Raw genomic sequence first — 17,484 nt, 5'->3', positions numbered from 1 at the left:
TTGAAAAGTAAATATTAGACCAACCTTCTCTCTCTCCTGCTGTTAGCTTGATATCTTTGTTTACCTGGTATGTATATATACACCTTTCATTGTGTCTGCCTGGTGACCAGGCTACTGGTCAGAGAAGAAACACATTCCTTTGTCTAGGGCAGACCTGTTTAACAACTCCCTGACATACCTGGTTTACACACTTTAGTCATAATTCTGGCATATATCCATAACTCTTAAAGCACACTGCAGACATACATCATGGAAGAATATTAATGATCAGTGATTTATTAGTTTTCCAAAGATACATCACGAGGCATATTTTGTTTAAAAAAAAAAAAAAAATTATTACAATAGTGTATTGGATGTGAATACAGGGGTGCTGGGGGTGTGTGTGTGGCCTGTAATCCAAAAGGATCTATCTGTGCAGAGACCAATTTGATTGCACCTGAAATGTATTTCACAAACACCTCTTCTGAAAGATTTGGGGACATAGATCGGTTAGCCTGGGTATTGCTATGGTGAAAGATCCACACTAAGTCACCCAACTATGCATAGCTTTGTCTAATGTGAAGACACGTTAGTTATTTGATTGTAATGGTTACAGTCCTATTCGCTACCTAGAGGAGACACTTGCTTAGGAATCCAAGACCCTCCAGCCTAAAAACTATATATGGCAGAAATGTGAACCATTATTTCTGGTGGTTACTGAGCAGGAAAATGGCTGCTCATCTTCTAAAGGATTATAACTACTCGTGTATTTAAGGTTTCACTATAACTTCCTTGTTTTTTAATTTTCTCATGTTTTTTTACCAGTCTCACATCTTTTCCTTATCTTCTGTCTTCATAGTATTATATTGTCTGAAGTGTTTAATAAAATGTGAGGAAATGTTTTCTTGGATTTCCATAGATAAGGGGAAAGCTATTTTTTCCTTTATGTGCCCGATCCTGCCTGAAAAAATCCCATTGCTATCCTTTCTTCTGCAGAAAAGCCATTCTGAAAAAAACTCCTCTCTGACTTAATATAAACTGTATCTGGGAATTCCATTTTCCTTATCTTTTGCCTCTGTCTCAGTGTCACCAACTAATGAATGAAAGCGCAAGAGCAGCTGCTCATATTGAAATTAGAGAGACAAGGTGGATGAGATAATATCTTTATTGGACCAACTTCTGTTGGTGAAAGAGACAAGCTTTCGTACTTATTCACACCTCTTTTTCTGGTCTGGGAAGTGTACTCAAAGTGTCACAGCTAAATACAAGGTAGAGAAGCTTGTTTACCGTAAGTATTTCAAGGGATCACTCAGGGTGAAGGCAAGTGGCCCGTTAAACAATGGCTGAACAAGCTGTTCCAATTTGTCTTTAACTGTGACACTCTGAGGGTATTTCCCAGACCTGAAGAAGAGCTCTTGTGCAGCTCGAAAACGTGTCTCTTTCTCTCCAATAGAAGCTGGTCCAGTAAAAGATATGACCTCACCCACCTTGTCTCTCTAATATCCTGGGACTAAGATGGCTACAACCGCACAGCACACACGGTGAAATTGACATAACTCTGCACTTCCTGAGAATAAAGTGAAAATGACAAGATCTTTATATCTGCAGCAGTTGCAGGAATCTGGAACACTTACTTCTGTCAACATCACCATGCCCAGCCTGTCTACTTCTCCACTCTTGCTACATTGTGACTATGAGAGAGGCAGAGATTAAAACAAACATGTAACATTAAACCCTTCAAATAATAGCCTTTTCCAGGATACCAGCTACTTAGGAGAAAGTGTAGGGCCAAATTTTTAGTGGGCTTCTAAAAATGTGACCAAACTATCTGTGGATGCATCTGTATACATGTGCAAAAAAGAGTACTTGTATCTTCAAATGAGTAGTTAGACTTGTAGGGCCAGATCCCTAGCTGGCATACATCACTATAGCTTCCATTACCTTAAATTGGAGCTACACTGATTTACACCAGCTCAGAATCTGTCCTGTAATTCCTATTTTGCAAATGCAAGGAGCTGTGCACCAATATATGTGCTCCCAAATGTGTGTTGGCATACTCTGAGAGGCCTGTTGGTAACTTTTCCTGTAATGAATGGTCAGCTCCGGTAGGTTAAGATCTTTGGGAAAGAAGGGAAAGCTATTTTCTTCCTGCGTGTTCCAATCTGGAAAGGCATTACTCTGCTTCATCCAGCTCATTTTCTTTCTGTCTTTGGATCGTTGCAGACACAGGCACTGACCTAGTCCTTTCTGGGGGGATGCTTGACCCCCGCTCTGCCCCAGGCCCTGCCCCAACTCCACCGCTTCCCCCAAGCCCCTCCCTGCCTCTTCCTGCCCCCACCCTTTTCTTCCCGCCCCTGCCCTGCCTCTTCCCTCCCCATTCCACCCCATCCTCGTTCCTCCCCCTCCTCCCAGCACCTCCTGCATGCCGCTAAACAACTGATCTGTGGCATGCGGGGAGGCAGTGGGAGGGTCTGATCGGTGGGGGCCACCAGCGGGCACTGGGGAGAGGGGGAGGAGCTGATGGGGGCTGCCAGTAGGTGCTGAGCACCCACCATTTTTTTCCCCCGTGGGTGCTCAAGCCCTAGAGCGCCTATGGTTGCAGAAGAACCCCAAGTATGAAAAACACATTTTAAGTGGATTAGGTTTAGCTCACGTATGGAGAAGAAGCCAAAATTTAGTTTTTGGCTTGGAGCTATTTTGTTGTTGCTGCTGAGAGTGTAGTTCCTAAAGGTTAAAAAATGTCAGTGTCATCTGCTTTGGATGAAAGTGAAATGAATCAGCAAAAAGAAAACATAGAAGAAAGTAACTGAGAGTTTCTTTCCAGGCTGGGGAGCATGGACGAATGGTTAGAGGAGGGAACTGGGAGTCAGAACTCCTAGCTTCTTGACCCATCTCTGCTCCTGATTAGTGTGATGGGCAAATTCCTTTACCTCTCCGTATTTCAGTTTCTCCTTCTGTATAAATGATGCTTACAGTTCCTCGTAGATAAGTTATGAGGTTTAACTCATTTTTTAATGCCTTGCGATCCTTGATGGAAGGTGCTCTGGTTGAAATCTGGACCCTACTGAATTCAGTGGCAAAACTCCCACTGACTTTTATAGGGCCAGGATTTTACCCAATGTGTGTGAAACTATTATTATTCCCTTTAAGATATGGCCTGCCCAGGTTTCCAGCCCTAGATTTCATTGGGCCAGATCATCAGGTGGTGTAATTCAGTGTAGCTCCACTGACTTCAACAGAGCTATGCTGATTTACACCAGGTGTGGATCTGACCACTTATCTGGTATTGCACCCCCTCAATACATGTATAATTGTCATGCAGCTACATCAATGAAAGCAGTTAACAGCTTCATTCTCTCACCCATCAAGAGGGTTCAGTTCTTGAGCTCCTTCCTATCACTGATACCAGTAATCCTATCAGCCGTTGTTGATCTCCTGCCAATTTTTACAGCATGGGTAAATAATTAAACTCATGTTCTAGAAGAAACTAGAGATATATCACTAACTCGTTAGATATGCCAAGTGTTGTTCTTGGTTTCAGAGATTACAAAGGCAGAGAAGAATCTGTTTAATATATCATGTTGTAGTGAAACCACTTGTGAACAATAGCCACTGAAAATTCTGTCTTTTCACAACCATCATGAGTTTCATTTTTATGGGTTTGTTATCATTAAACTTTTATGGATGAGTTTTTAGAAGAGCGAATATTGAATGTATTTAATATGTTTTTAGGGCCTGATTCAATGCCCGTTGATGTTGATAGAAGCCTTTCATTTGATTGCAGTGGACACTGTATCAGGCCCTCTGTCTTTTGCATTTCAGCACTGTATGAATGCAGAGTGTATAGAGGCACAAAAGGTTTGGTAATATACTCTGTGGCTTAGATAATGTTTTGACTTTTCAAATTTGGGGCCCAGTCCTGCAACCTTTAATCACATAAGTAACCCTTACCTATGAGAGTATGGCTTTAATAGCAGTACTCTTGTGAGTAAGGTTGCAGGAGCAGGCCTTTAGTCATTCTGGATGCATTTTCTTGGCTTTTAATTTTATACTAGAGATTTATATTGAGAAGGTAGATACCAATTCAACCAGATAAGAATAAATTCTTTGTGCAAAAGCAAGTGGACAGTGAAAAATACATACACAGTTGCATACCTGTTCAGAGACCTGCATGGGGATTTAGCCTCATGATTCCCACTAACATCGACAGTATATTCAAGAACACCCCACTTTTGTTTCTCAACCAAGAGAGCAAGTTGTTTTGAGCATTGACTATGTACCTTGGAGATAATTTTCATTGGCACTAAAAATTATTTAATGGAAAAAAGTATTTGTAAAAGGGAAATTCTCTGGGTCTGATTCGCCCCTGTGTTATTCCAGTTGTGTGTTGGTGTAACTGTTGAAATCAATGAAGTTACATGCTCAAAACAGAGATAACACAGCAGTGAATCAAGCCTTGTAATTTTAGACCATCGTATGTCATTTTAACTACAGTGCCTTCCTCTTTTCTTACAATCAAATCCATCCCTATCACTTTGATTGGCTGTGTATTTCAATCTTGTTATTTATGTGGTCCCAGAGTGTACATCGCATCTTGCATCACCATAGCAGTGATATGCTAATAACCATGTCTGAATAACAGAAGTTTTTACTGTAGATGTTGTTTTGGGTCTGCCCTGCAGGTTAAAACTGAAGACGAGATAGAAGACAATCTTTAACTGAATAGCAGCTATTAATATCTCGTGTCTGTCTGTCAGGTAATCATTAAGTGTGTGTGAGTGTGCGTGTTATCTCTGTAGTTTCTGACAGTCATATTAGCCTGCTCTGTTAAGAATTTGCAGTCATTTCTGTATAAATATTCTCTCTCCCCCTCCTGGGATCTGCTGCCTTTAAAACCTATGTAAGGCAGGAAGTACTTATCTTCCTTACCTTCTTTCATAGGTGTTTAAGGCAAGATAGGGGACTAGCTAACTCAGGAGATAGCAATGTTAGTCTGTATCAGCAAAAACAATGTGGAGTCCCTGCCTTACCAAGTGGAGGGTCAGTGATAACGAGGCCAATTCAATTAGGGTGGACGTGGCCCACTTGGTAAGGCAACTCCCATCTTTTCATGTGCTGTATATTTATACCTGCTTACTGTATTTTTCACTCCATGCATCTGATGAAGTGGGTTTTAGCCTACGAAAGCTTATGCCCAAATAAATTTGTTAGTCTCTAAGGTGCCACAAGGACTCCTCGTTGTTTCTTCTGTATCCTGTTACTAGTCACTTCTAGGGCAACTGTTGAAATCTGGTGCAGGATGGTTGTAGACTGAAAGTTGTTAAAGCTGGTGGCACTAATTTGTGTATTTGGGCCTGATCCTGCAAACATTCCCGACCTAGTATTTTCTTCCTCTATCACATAGTCCCATTAATTTCAACAGTCTGTAGGACTGAGCCCCTCAGTGGCAGGATCAAGATGGAGGTCAAGCACTGAAGGGTGAGTAACCTTTTCATGCCTAAACGTGGATCCTCTCCAGGTCAGGAGTGAGGCCCGTTGACAGGAGTAGTGTGAGGTGAATCATGCACTGTTGCAACCTGTTGTTCTATGACAGGACTTTGTTCTCCAGGGCTGTCAATCCACCAATAGTCATGACTGCTATATTGACTTAAATAATGGAAAGCCTGGCTTTTGATCCCATTGTTTCTCTGAGCTTTAGTTCAGAGTCGTCAGGTACCTGGGATATGATTCTCCTCTGCTTCAGCTTCTTTTCACCTGTGATGGATCTGCACTGGGCATTCTTTAAAGCATTACGAAATACACTGCATTCTTAGCCATCTTTCACATCCTCCTGTGACAAGACTGAGAGCCTGCCGTTGGAATTCCTGCTTGCTTTGCCCAAGTGGATGTGGTAAAAGGCCGTTTCAAAAAATGTCCTTTCAGTTTATTAAAAATGTATCTGGCATTTGGTCATTGTTGAAATCTGAGACCATCTCCTTTTGCTGGTGCTTTCTTGTAAAAACTCTGTAGTCAGCTAAAACATTAAAAGTTCAAGTAAGAGTCCTATAAATACTTAATCAATGGCTAATGTACACATCAGTGCATCTAAATGTGCAACCTATTGATGCCCAGTGATTGGAGGATACTGTAATAACAGAGCTTTAGTCCAGAGCTGCTGGTCCTTGGTACAATGTGTAATTAAAATAGTCATTTAATAGTTTGTTTAAAAGGCAAGTGAGGGCGACTGAATGAAGAGTCCTCTTTGGACCGAGATGTGGATACAAGACTACAGGACACTTTTAGGAAATGATGTCCCTTTATAAATATAAGCCAAAAAGTTAGTTGTTATTGATCAGCCATGACCATTTGAAATTTAAAAGTGCTTCACTAATATTTTCATTAATAAACATTAATAAACCTCAATGTGGGGTTAAGGGAGGATCCAAGGAGCAGCTGTGTAGGCAGCCTGGGAAAGAAGCCAGGAAATCAGGGGGAGACAGGAGCTGAGACATGGTGCGAGGTAGCTGGGACGAGCAAGGGGCTAGTGGATGGAACCCAGGAAGTAGCCGGCGGGGTTAGGAAGGTGAGACCCAAGACGTGAGGAGTGGGGGGGGCGCAGACAAGAGCTGAGCACTAGTGTGACGAAGCCAGGAGGAGCAAGGGAAAGGAGCCGGTAGACATTCTGGTCAGTGTGTGTTATGCATCTCACTCAGGTGTGGCAGAGAGGATGAGGATCTATCACAGCTCTCACTTTGAGAGCCTGGCTTTTAGTTCAGGTGGTACATTCAATCCCCAGTTCAGTCCCCGGTGTTAGCCAAGATGATGGCTGTCACTTAATTTTTAGGATCCATCAGTTTCTGATCAGTGTATCCTGTTTAATGCTAAAGGCCCCCACGTCAGTGAATCAGGATTTTTACCGTTCCTTTCAATATACCTGCCCAGGCAATACCATGCCTATGAGGAGTATCTGAGGTGAAGCTTGGACCTTTTGTGCTCCATTACTTGGGCCAAAAAAGCACAACATGTGCTATGTGAGAAGTGTTGGGGGATGGGACACTTGTTTATATTTCCTTGTTTTGGCTTAGACGGATGTAACTGAGTTATGTATGTCGAGTGAAGAGCAGTAGACAGTGGCCTCCCATTTAGGATGTGGGTTATTATGGGGTCATTCAAAAGAAAGCAGCAAAGCATATTAATCATACTGAGGCACACTGGCTAAAAACTTTTATTCTGAAGTATAGAGGGGATTGATTATGGAGGCACAGAGCGATGTGTGGTGAGGAGAGAATGGAGCCTAGGGTTTGATTTTATGCTTGGTGGAGAGAACGAATTGTGTGTGTGGATTTGTTTGAGGAGGGATATTGTGCAGTGACAAATAGGGCTGAAATGAGGACTGTGCAGTGAGATGATCCACATTGTGGATCCCCGTGCTTGGAATGGCCTGGCTCACTGAGGCAGTAATTCACAAAAAGGAACCATATGGGGGCTGGTGCAGCAAACTCCACTTCTCAGAACCACTCAGTGCATCCGATGAAGTGAGCTGTAGCTCACGAAAGCTTATGCTCACATAAATTGGTTAGTCTCTAAGGTTGCCACAAGTACTCCTTTTCTTTTTGCGAATACAGACTAACACAGCTGTTACTCTGAAACCTGTCCGTGCTTTTAGTTAGTGCTGACACTCTTGGGGGTGGGTTTACAACACCAGTGCCTTCCCCTCACAAGGGAAATACTTAGGCCTTTGTCTCTCTCTTCATAAAACAAGTTCCCTAATACAGATAATGATTAATCCCCTTTTTCAGGGGATGTAGCAGTCCCTTTCCCTCAGGTGTTAAACAGCATAACCCTTGTCCACTGGATAAGAAAAGCTAAAACTGCTCCCTTTTTACACAGAATAAATAGTGCACAATAAAATAAACCATCTTCCTTTTTGTCACGCTGCAGGGTTTCACAGATCAGCTCCCCTCAGAGAAGAGATTCTGTGTGTGCTCACTAGAACACCGCCTACAGTGCTCTGTCTTCTTTCATCCTTTAACAAGCCCCAGGTGATTGGCAACTCCCAGGCATGCCGTCCCCACGCAGACTTTATGGCTGGGGTTTTCAAAGGAGCCTAAGGAAATTAGGTGCCTGGCTCCCATTGAAATATGATGCCTGATTCCCTTAGGCTCTGTTGAAAATCCCATCCTGAGCCCCTCCCTGCTGGGCTGGGGATGGTGCACACACATTGTTTATTTCTCACATTTTGTCTTGACTAGGAATATTGAAACTTGGGTGAAGCTAAGAACTTGTCTCACAGTCTTCTTTTCTAGCACATCACTTTTGGCAGCTGGGATGCTATTGGGTCACCTTTTTAATTTCTTTGTTTCCTAATTTAAATAGTTTTTTTTCTTACAGTAAGAAATAAGTAGGGAAAGAATGGAGAAAAGAGAGGTAAACAAAAATTACAATACAGTTACACATGGTCAGATTCTGCCATCCTTACTCAGGGCTTGTCTTCACTACTGTGCTACATTGGCGCAGCGCGTCTTCACCAGGAGACACTCTACCCTCGAAGTAATTACTCCACCTCAATGAGAGTGTAGACAGTGCTATAAGTCGATATAACTTACATCGCTCAGGGAGTTGCTTTTTCACCCCCCTGAGCAATGTAAGTTACATCGACTTAAGCAATAGTGTAGACAAGTCCTCACGCTGAGTACCACCTTACTCCATGTGTAATGCCACAGATTTTGACGGGACTGCTCAAGAAGTAAGGTGCCACCCATTGTCATTCAGGGTGTCAGAAGCTGGCCTTTTACAAACATAAAAGAATACTGCATAGTTTAAAAAAAAAAAAAACCAACCAGTAGACATAAATGTCTTGATTAAGATTGGTTGGTTGCCATGGTAAAAAATAAGGGAAAGTCATGACTTTGATTTTTTTTTTTTAATGAAAAATTACAGAACCCATTTAATAAATATCGAGTTCATGGCATAGTTACAAGTCATATATCCTTTATTTTACTATAAAAATTGCTTTAAACTATTTAATACTATTCAAATAGTAGTTCAAAACCATTAAATGAGCCCAGGCTTTTTCATATTGGACACACAGAGAGCTAAATTTATAGAAGAAGCTTAGGCCAATTCAGGAAGGCATTTAAGCCTGTGATCACATTTGAATTTAGGCACATGCTTACATGCCTTCCTGAATCGGGGCTGTAATTGTGACCGTTTCAGAACTTAGATGTTATACAGATCTAAAACCAAGCATAATAAATCCTTAAATCTTCGGTCACCCTTCTGAGTACATCTGTGCATTATATTCTCCAGCTTTACTTACTCACACAGTCCATGGTAGTAAATCCATGTGTCGCTTTTTCAGTTCTTTAAAATGGATCAGTTTCTACCTTCTGCCTGTGAATTCCTGTTGATTTTGATCGTAGTTGTGCTTCCCAAAGAAATAATTTGCATTTCCTTTCCTCTGTGTTTTGCAAATGAAGGCCTCATATACTCTTATAAACTCAAGGGTTGGTAGTTAATCCACTGGATTTATACCAGTTGACACACAAACCGCCACACTAGCCATGCTTAACTGTGTTCTAGGGGTCTGCCGTTCTTACTCTGGACAGTTTTTTCCACGGTGCTAACTGGCTGTTTGCTCCACCCCCCTGTTGTCCCCTCCCTCACAGTCTCTTCTCTTACCGTGACTCCACCCATCTTCCTCTTATTCCCACACTCTTTTCCTCTCTCCCTTCTCTCTCAGTTTAGTTAATTGCCTCCCAACAAAATCCCACCCAAAAGACTGAAAAACACCCAAACAAAATGAGAACAAGTATCTTGGCACTAACATGGGAGACACAAACCATGACCATGTTCACTCTGCTTGTGTATCATGTCTAGAACTGGTCAGAAATTTTCTGACAATGTTTTTCCATCAGATACCTGCCTGGTCATCTCCTAGGCTCCTCCAGGCTGCTGGCTCCTTAGCATCCTGGACTCCCAGCTTACATACTCCCAGCTGCAGGGCAGCCTGCCAGGCTCTCTGGGGCAGGGACTGTCTCTTTCTTACTTTGTGTTTGTACAGCCGATAGCTTATGGGGACCCAGATCTCGGTTGCGGTCCCTAGGCCCTGTCATAATAGAAATAACAAAAAGTTCTCTAACTTCTGGGGAAGGTACAATTAATGATTTAATCTAAAGTAGTGAAGTATGGATTTTGATAATGTTATTAAACTTTGAAAGATGTGACTCTTTCCTTGATGCTGAGTACAGATCTTTTCCACTTTCAGTATCATCCATATCTTCAGGAATTAAATCTCCATCATCCATCCTTCAAAAGATGATTGAGAATCTGATCTGAGTTTATCAGAGTAATCCCACTGAAGATGCCAGAATTACTTTTCGATTTCACAATGGTGTAATGCAGATCAGGATTTGGCCCAGTATGAATGCTCCTTCTTTTTCTTCAGAAATTTTAGCATGTTTGCCTGTGTATGACATTACAATATCTTGGTCCTCAAATTGAGAAACAGAGACCTTTGAAAGGAATTAAATAGATGCATCTTACACTCAAAGAAGCACAAAACTCTCCAGATAAATGAGACTGGGTTCATGAAAAGTAACAGTTATGTTTTAAAGGAAGATGTTTGCATAGTTGCAGAGCAAATACTGTATTAAAGAGCAGATCAAAGCTACTGTTTTACTGATGGTGATCAGCATTTTAGTCTCTCTCTCTCTAATGCATGGAGCACCAGCCTGTAATATTATTGCCCACTGGATAAAGCAGCCAGTTTTTAGCATCAGGATCTATCTTTTGTTTTATTCTCATGCATTGATGTGATACACAATATGGCATAACATGGTAGCTGGAAGAATTAAAAGATGCCAATCCAGGTACATACTCCTAAGAACCAGAAACGTATACCATACCTGGTTATTTTGCTGAGTATTAAACCATGCTGAGAGGCACTGTGAACACAGCAGGTGCCTGATGTTTCAGTAATAAAGCAGAGAGAGTTCAGAGACATCATCTGATCTAAGGGGATTACGGAAGACCCTCTCATCACGGTTTTTCTTATGTCTTAAACTAGCCTACTGCACGCTGTAGTACATGCCTGCAGCCATTCCACTTCTGGGCTGTGATCTTGTCAGCTCTCAAAAGCTAAGCAGGGACAGGTCTCACTCATACTTAAATAGGAGGTGGACTCGTAGGTGAGATGTAAAACTGCTGTTGTGACCATTGTGGTCATTAGAGAGTGCTCTGAATTTTTTGCAAAAGAAAGCTTGTGAACCTGCAGTGTTACTAACCAAACCCAAGTCTGGATTATTGCATCTTGCCTAAGTAGATTCCCCCTCCATTTACAGGTAGATACCTGTGGGCTGATACTCCACTGGTGTAAACCGTAGCTATGACAATTTACACCCACAGAAGATCTGTCTCCTCTTCACTTTCTGTCTTAAACTGTTCTCCTTTGTTGCTTTGCCGCTGCTCCCTGTCCCAGAGGTAGTTGCGTTTCAATGCTGCCTGAAGCCATTCCAGTATCTAGCAATCTCTGCAAAGCACTCTGAGATCTCACTGTTTGAAAATGGCTAAATATAAATGTAAGAGATTCTCACCACGTTGCCAACTTTCATGATTTTATCATGAGTGTTGTAATATTTGGTGTTTTCTTGAATCCCAAGCTCCTGGAGTCAAGTCATTACATGAGAATCTCAGTTTTCAAACATATAAAATAGTAAAAAGAAAAGGAGTACTTGTGGCACCTTAGAGACTAACCAGTTTATTTGAGCATGAGCTTTCGTGAGCTACAGCTCACTTCATCGGATGCATAGCATATCGTGGAAACTGCAGAAGACATTATATACACACAGAGACCATGAAACAAAACTTCCTCCCACCCCACTCTCCTGCTGGTAACAGCTTATCTAAAGTGATCATCAAGTAGGGCCATTTCCAGCACAAATCCAGGTTTTCTCACCCTTCCCCCCCACACACACACACATACAAACTCACTCTCCTGCTGGTAATAGCCCATCCCTCTTTGAAACCTCTCTTTATAATGCGCATGATAATCAAGGTGGGTCATTTCCAGCACTAATCCAGGTTTTCTCACCCCCCCACACACACCCCCCTCCAAAAACCACACACACAAACTCACTCTCCTGCTGGCAATAGCTCATCCACACTGACCACTCTCCTTACAATGTGCACAGCAATCAAGGTGGGCCATTTCCAGCATAAATCCAAGTTTAACCAGAACGTCTTGGGGGGGGTTTGTAGGAAAAAAACAAGGGGAGATAGGCTACCTTGCATAATGACTTAGCCACTCCCAGTCTCTATTCAAGCCCAAATTAATAGTATCCAATTTGCAAATGAATTCCAATTCAGCAGTTTCTCGCTGGAGTCTGGATTTGAAGTTTTTTTGCTTTAAGATAGCGACCCTCATGTCTGTGATTGCGTGACCAGAGAGATTGAAAGCTCTCTTGAAAGTGTGGCCCAAATGTACCCTAAAAGCTAAAAACCCAGAAGGGAAGGAAAAAAAACCCAAATATATCATTTGGCTTAAAAATCATGAGGGTTTTTTCATCTCTTGATATTGGGGACAAGGAGGGTCTGACTCAAGATTTTTCAGTGCTTGGGGTGGACAATACTGCTAACACAGTTTTTAGTCAACTCAGAATTAACAGCAGACATCAACATATCTATATAAACTACACTATACACACTTCATTTAAAAGAAGAGAATGTTCTTCACACATGGTATTTCCATTCTCCTCAAAGAAGTGACTTCACTGAGGTGCCTTTGCCTGCTCTCTCCCCTCGTCTCCTGTGTGTCCCCCTGGAAGGCTGTAGACATCAGGCTGCACAGGATATTTAATATTGTTCGTTCTTTTTATTTCAGTTGTGCTTAGAGATCCCAGCCATGATGGGTCCTGTTGTTCTAGGCATGGTACAAACACACAGTGTGAGACAGACTCTGTTGTGAAGAAGAGCTTGCAATCTAAACAGACAAGACAGGTAAAGGGTGGGAGAAAGTTAGTCTTATTCCATTTTACAGAGGAGGAACTGAGGCAACAAGAGATCCATTGATTGCCCAAGGTCACAAAGGAAGTCTGTAGCAGAGCCCGGGATTGAATCTGAGCCCTAGTTCTGTGCTTTAACTAGAAGACCATCTATCCTCCCTCTCAGTACCCTTTACTGGAACCAGCAATGCAACTCCTTAGCAGGTTTTTGCAGTCTTCAGCTGGTGGTTTCCACACTTTGTTGGGCTCTCTCTCTTGAATATTCTAGGAGTTAGGTGTCTGGATTTTCATTTTCCCATGTATATTAGTAAGACAAGTGTAACTTATCTCTGGAAGTAAAGGACCCCAGACATGGCTCAATGTCCAGGATAAGAACATGCATAGTCAAATGGATACATTACCTGTTTCAGTGGATCAGCTGAGAGTACACTGACTATAGATCTATACTGTGGTCACCTATCCAGACATTAAAATATACAATATGGACTTCCCCACATATAACTAAATATAAACCAAATCCCTCCAACCTTCAGCCCACTACAAAAGCCAGAGGAAATTGTTGGTCTTCATAGTTTTTCCAGAAGGTTAAACAATTTAGAACAGCCAGCTGTCCCCTAGAAGCCACAAGGATCAGCACAGAGATGGCTCAGAGCCGCTTACCTCCTCAGGTGCCAGAGTGAGACTGAGGATCTTGTGTTTAGGTGACCCTTATGAAATGAGTTGGGTCCTCTGCATCCAGTTTTCAGTGGACAAATGTCACCTGACCAACTGTATGCAACAGAAGTTGGTCCGATAAAAGATATTACCTCACCCACCTGACCAACTAACAGTAATTGCAAGCCTCGCTGGCAGACTCAGAGAGGCCTGAAAGTACCATGGTGTCAGAAAGCAAGAGATGGAGGGTCTGGTCTAGTGGTTGGAGCAGTGGAAGCCTTGCCTAGTGGTCAGTGTGGTGGCAGCCAGAACAGAAACTGGAGACATACTCAGGAGCAGGAAATCAAGAGTAGGGCTGGGAGCTAGGCTAGAGCAGGCTAAAACCTATGGAGTCTGTCTCCACTGTCAGGCAGGGGAGAGTTTAAAGTTATGAAGTGATGCTGGGCAGACTGAGCTGCTGTTTCTCCTTTGAGGCTTGTGTATCTGCCCGGAGAGTCACCAGACCAGCTCCTAGCTTGTGGATTGGCTGCAGCCTAGCTCAAAAATGACTCATCACCGCATGTGGCTTAATCAGGCTCTAGTTCAGGGACAACTCATCCCCACACACATGGATACCGCAACACCCCCGCTCACATTGAGGAGGTTCCCTCCAACACATAAAGGTATATTGGTGGAGCAGGGCACGTGCTTATGCATGGTGCTGTGCCTGTTCTTTGGATAAATACAGGGCTCTGGAGCATTCGATCTGGCACTTATTCACACACCAAAAATAAATAGTTCATTGTATAGCCTGAAGTCCATCATACTTCTGGTATTGAGAGAGGCTACATACAAATTGCACCACGGAAAATAGTGTGTATATATAGTCTGCTATTTAATCTCTAAAGGCACAGTCCCCTCTCAGAGAATTCAGGAAGTTCTGTAACAATAGTTTGGGAAGGAAGGATCCTGCAGGTGGTAACAATGTATTTGTGCCAAGAGACAAAATAAAAGAAAGGTCATCACATCTCCAGAGGAAGCCAGATGCTCTTTGGCTATTCAAAAAGTATTGAAAAATGTCTGACGGCTGAATACAGAGCTGAGGGCTAAGACTAATTGCTGCCTGTGTAAACAGCTGGAGCTTTAACCTCATTCAAAGGTAACGGCACTTTGAGGTCTCCCTGCTTGAAAAGTGGGGATGCAAATAAACTAAAGTAAAAATGAGGGCTGGAGATTAATGTCCTTCTAGTTCTTGCAAGTGAAAGAAGGAACTTTGTGACTGAACTGGCGGTGAAACTGAACTGGCAAATACTGTTGTGAAAGGGCTTGTGGGAGGAGAGAAGATCTCATAGTACTAGTGAACTGATATTTTTCAAGTGCTTTTTACAACAGCAGGCAGAATCCTTCTCCAATCCCAGGGGAGAGTAGCAGTGCTACGACAGAGTTGTAGGGCTGCTACTCTCCCCCAGGATTGGAGAATAATTGCTAATGGCTCAGATACCTCCTCAGTCAGCTCCTACTCAGGAGGTACTGAGGAGATATCTGAGCCATTAGCGATTATCTTCAAAAAGTCATGGAAGACAGCAGAGATTCCAGAGGACTGGAAAAGGGCAAATATAGTGTCCATCTATTAAAAGGAAAATAAGGACAACCTAAACAATCAATTTGCAAACATCTAGAGATAATAAGGTGATAAGTAACAGGATGGATTCATCAAGAACAAATTGTGTCAAACCAACCAAATAGTTTTCTATTGACAGGGTAGCAAGTCTTGTGGACAGGGGGAAGTGGTAGATGTGGTATATCTTGACTTTAGTAAGGCTTTTGATACTGTCTTGCATGATCGTCTCATAAACAAACTACTATAAGGTGGGTGCATATGACTGGTTGGAAAACCGTTCCCAGAGAGTAGTTATCAGTGGTTCACCATCAAGCTGGAAGGGCATAATGAGTGGGGTCCTGCAGGGATCAGTTCTGGGTCCAGTTCTGTTCAATATCTTCATCAGTGATTTAGATAATGGCATAGAGAGTACACTTTTAAAATGTGTGGACGATACCAAGCTTGGAGGGGTTGAAAGTGCTTTGGAGCAGTAGTTCTCAACCAGGGGTACACATACCCTGGGGCTACTTAGAGGTCTTCCAGGGTTATATCAACTCATCTAGCTATTTGCCTAGTTTTACAACAGGCTACATAAAAAAGCACTAGCCAAGTCAGTACAAACTATAATTTCATACAGACAATGAATGTTTATACTGCTCTGTATACTACACACTGAAATGTAAGTACAATATTTATATTCCAATTGATTTATTTTATAATTAGATGGTAAATATGATAAAGTCAGCAATTTTTCAATACGTGTGCTGTGGCACTTTTGTATTTTTATGTCTGATTTTGTAAGCAAGTAGTTTTTAATTTGGGGTTCAGAAGACAAATCAGACCCCTGAAAGAGGTAGAGTAGTCTGGAAAGGTTGAGAGTCACTGACCTAGACCATCCCTGACAGGTATTTGTCCAATCTGTTCTTTAAAACCTCCAGTGATGGAGATTCCACAACCTCCCTTGGTAACCTGTTCCAGTGCTTACCTAGCCTTGTAGTCAGAAAGTTTTCCTAATACCTAACCTAATGTTTTTGTTGTTCCTCCCTCTCTCTCTCTCTCTCATTATAGCTTTTTGAGTGTTTTTCCTCTTATTTTCTGTCTGCTCAGATATCCACATAATTGGTTGAATAGTGTAAAAAAGAGATTTGCAAATGTACATGGTGAGTTCTTCTGATATTACTCATGAGGTCACATTATGAGTTTTCAGATTGCTGGTGGACTCTGTTGTAGTTAGTAAAATGACTCTGAATCCTGATAGCTTCACAGAATTTAGCCCGACTGGATATTTAACAAGAAATTCATCTCAGAAGTTTATTCTTTATGGGCCTTCTCTAAAACCCACTGAATAGGGATGCGGCCCTATTTGCTCTTGATTAGTCGTCATTTATTATTTTCCATTTAAAAACTTTCAATCATCCAGTCAGGGAGCAGAGGTAATACCATGTGACTTCAGTTATTAATCACACAGTACAAATAGCAGAGTTGAAGTGAACCATTCACAGACATTTTTACAGGCTGAAATTTGTTCTCAGAAGCTATTTATTGAATGTTGACAGATAACAAATACATCTACAAAAATGGGGGATCATTTCATGAACAAGAAAGAGTATCCATTGTGTAATTCGGGAGTTCTCAAACTTCATTGCTCCATGACCCCCTTCTGACAACAAAAATTACTCCATGACCCCACAAGCGGGGACCGAAGCCTGAGCCCGCCCCAGCCCCGCCACCTGGCTCGGGGGGGGGCGGGAGGGGGCGGGGGTTGAACGAAAGAGCTTCAGTCCCGGGTGTGGGGCCTGTAAACTGAGCACCATCACCAAGGCTGAAGCTTTTGGGCTTTGGCTTCACCCCCAGGTGGTGGGGCTCGGGCTTCATCTTCAGCTCCTGGCCCCAGCAAGTTTAATACCAGCCCTGACAACCCCATTAAAACGGGGTCGCTCACTCACTTTGGGATCCTGATGCACAGTTTGAGAACCACGGGTAATTTATTCAGAGTTAATAGTTCAATCTGCATGTTTTTGTTTCCTTGTTTTCCTTTGAGAACACTTTTTGTTGATGTTTTTATGATTATTTCAGGGTTACACCAGAGACACACACTGTAATACTGGATTGATTTCTGAAATCTTTACTCAGGCAAAACTTGCATTGGCTTAAAAGTTTATGCTAGAAGACCTCTATCCTGCCATGAGATCTGTGTGGGCACAACCCTATGCCCATGTGGAACCCCAGTGAAGTCAGGGAGTGGGCCTCCACACAGATGTAGTTGTAAGGTCAAGAGCTAAGAGTGAAATT

At 42.3% G+C, this 17,484-nt stretch overlaps 1 protein-coding gene across 8 annotated transcripts in view; it reads left to right on the top strand.

The window, feature by feature from the left end:
• Positions 1–17,484, top strand: part of PRR5 (proline rich 5) — a 129,126-nt gene that overhangs the window by 105,122 nt on the left and 6,520 nt on the right. The window lies entirely within an intron of this gene.

The sequence above is a fragment of the Chelonia mydas genome, chromosome 1 (genome assembly GCF_015237465.2).
Source record: "Chelonia mydas isolate rCheMyd1 chromosome 1, rCheMyd1.pri.v2, whole genome shotgun sequence".
In the NCBI taxonomy this organism is placed as follows: Eukaryota; Metazoa; Chordata; order Testudines; family Cheloniidae; genus Chelonia; species Chelonia mydas.
Note: the sequence above shows the minus strand (reverse complement) of the source record. Positions and strands in the feature narration are given on the sequence as shown.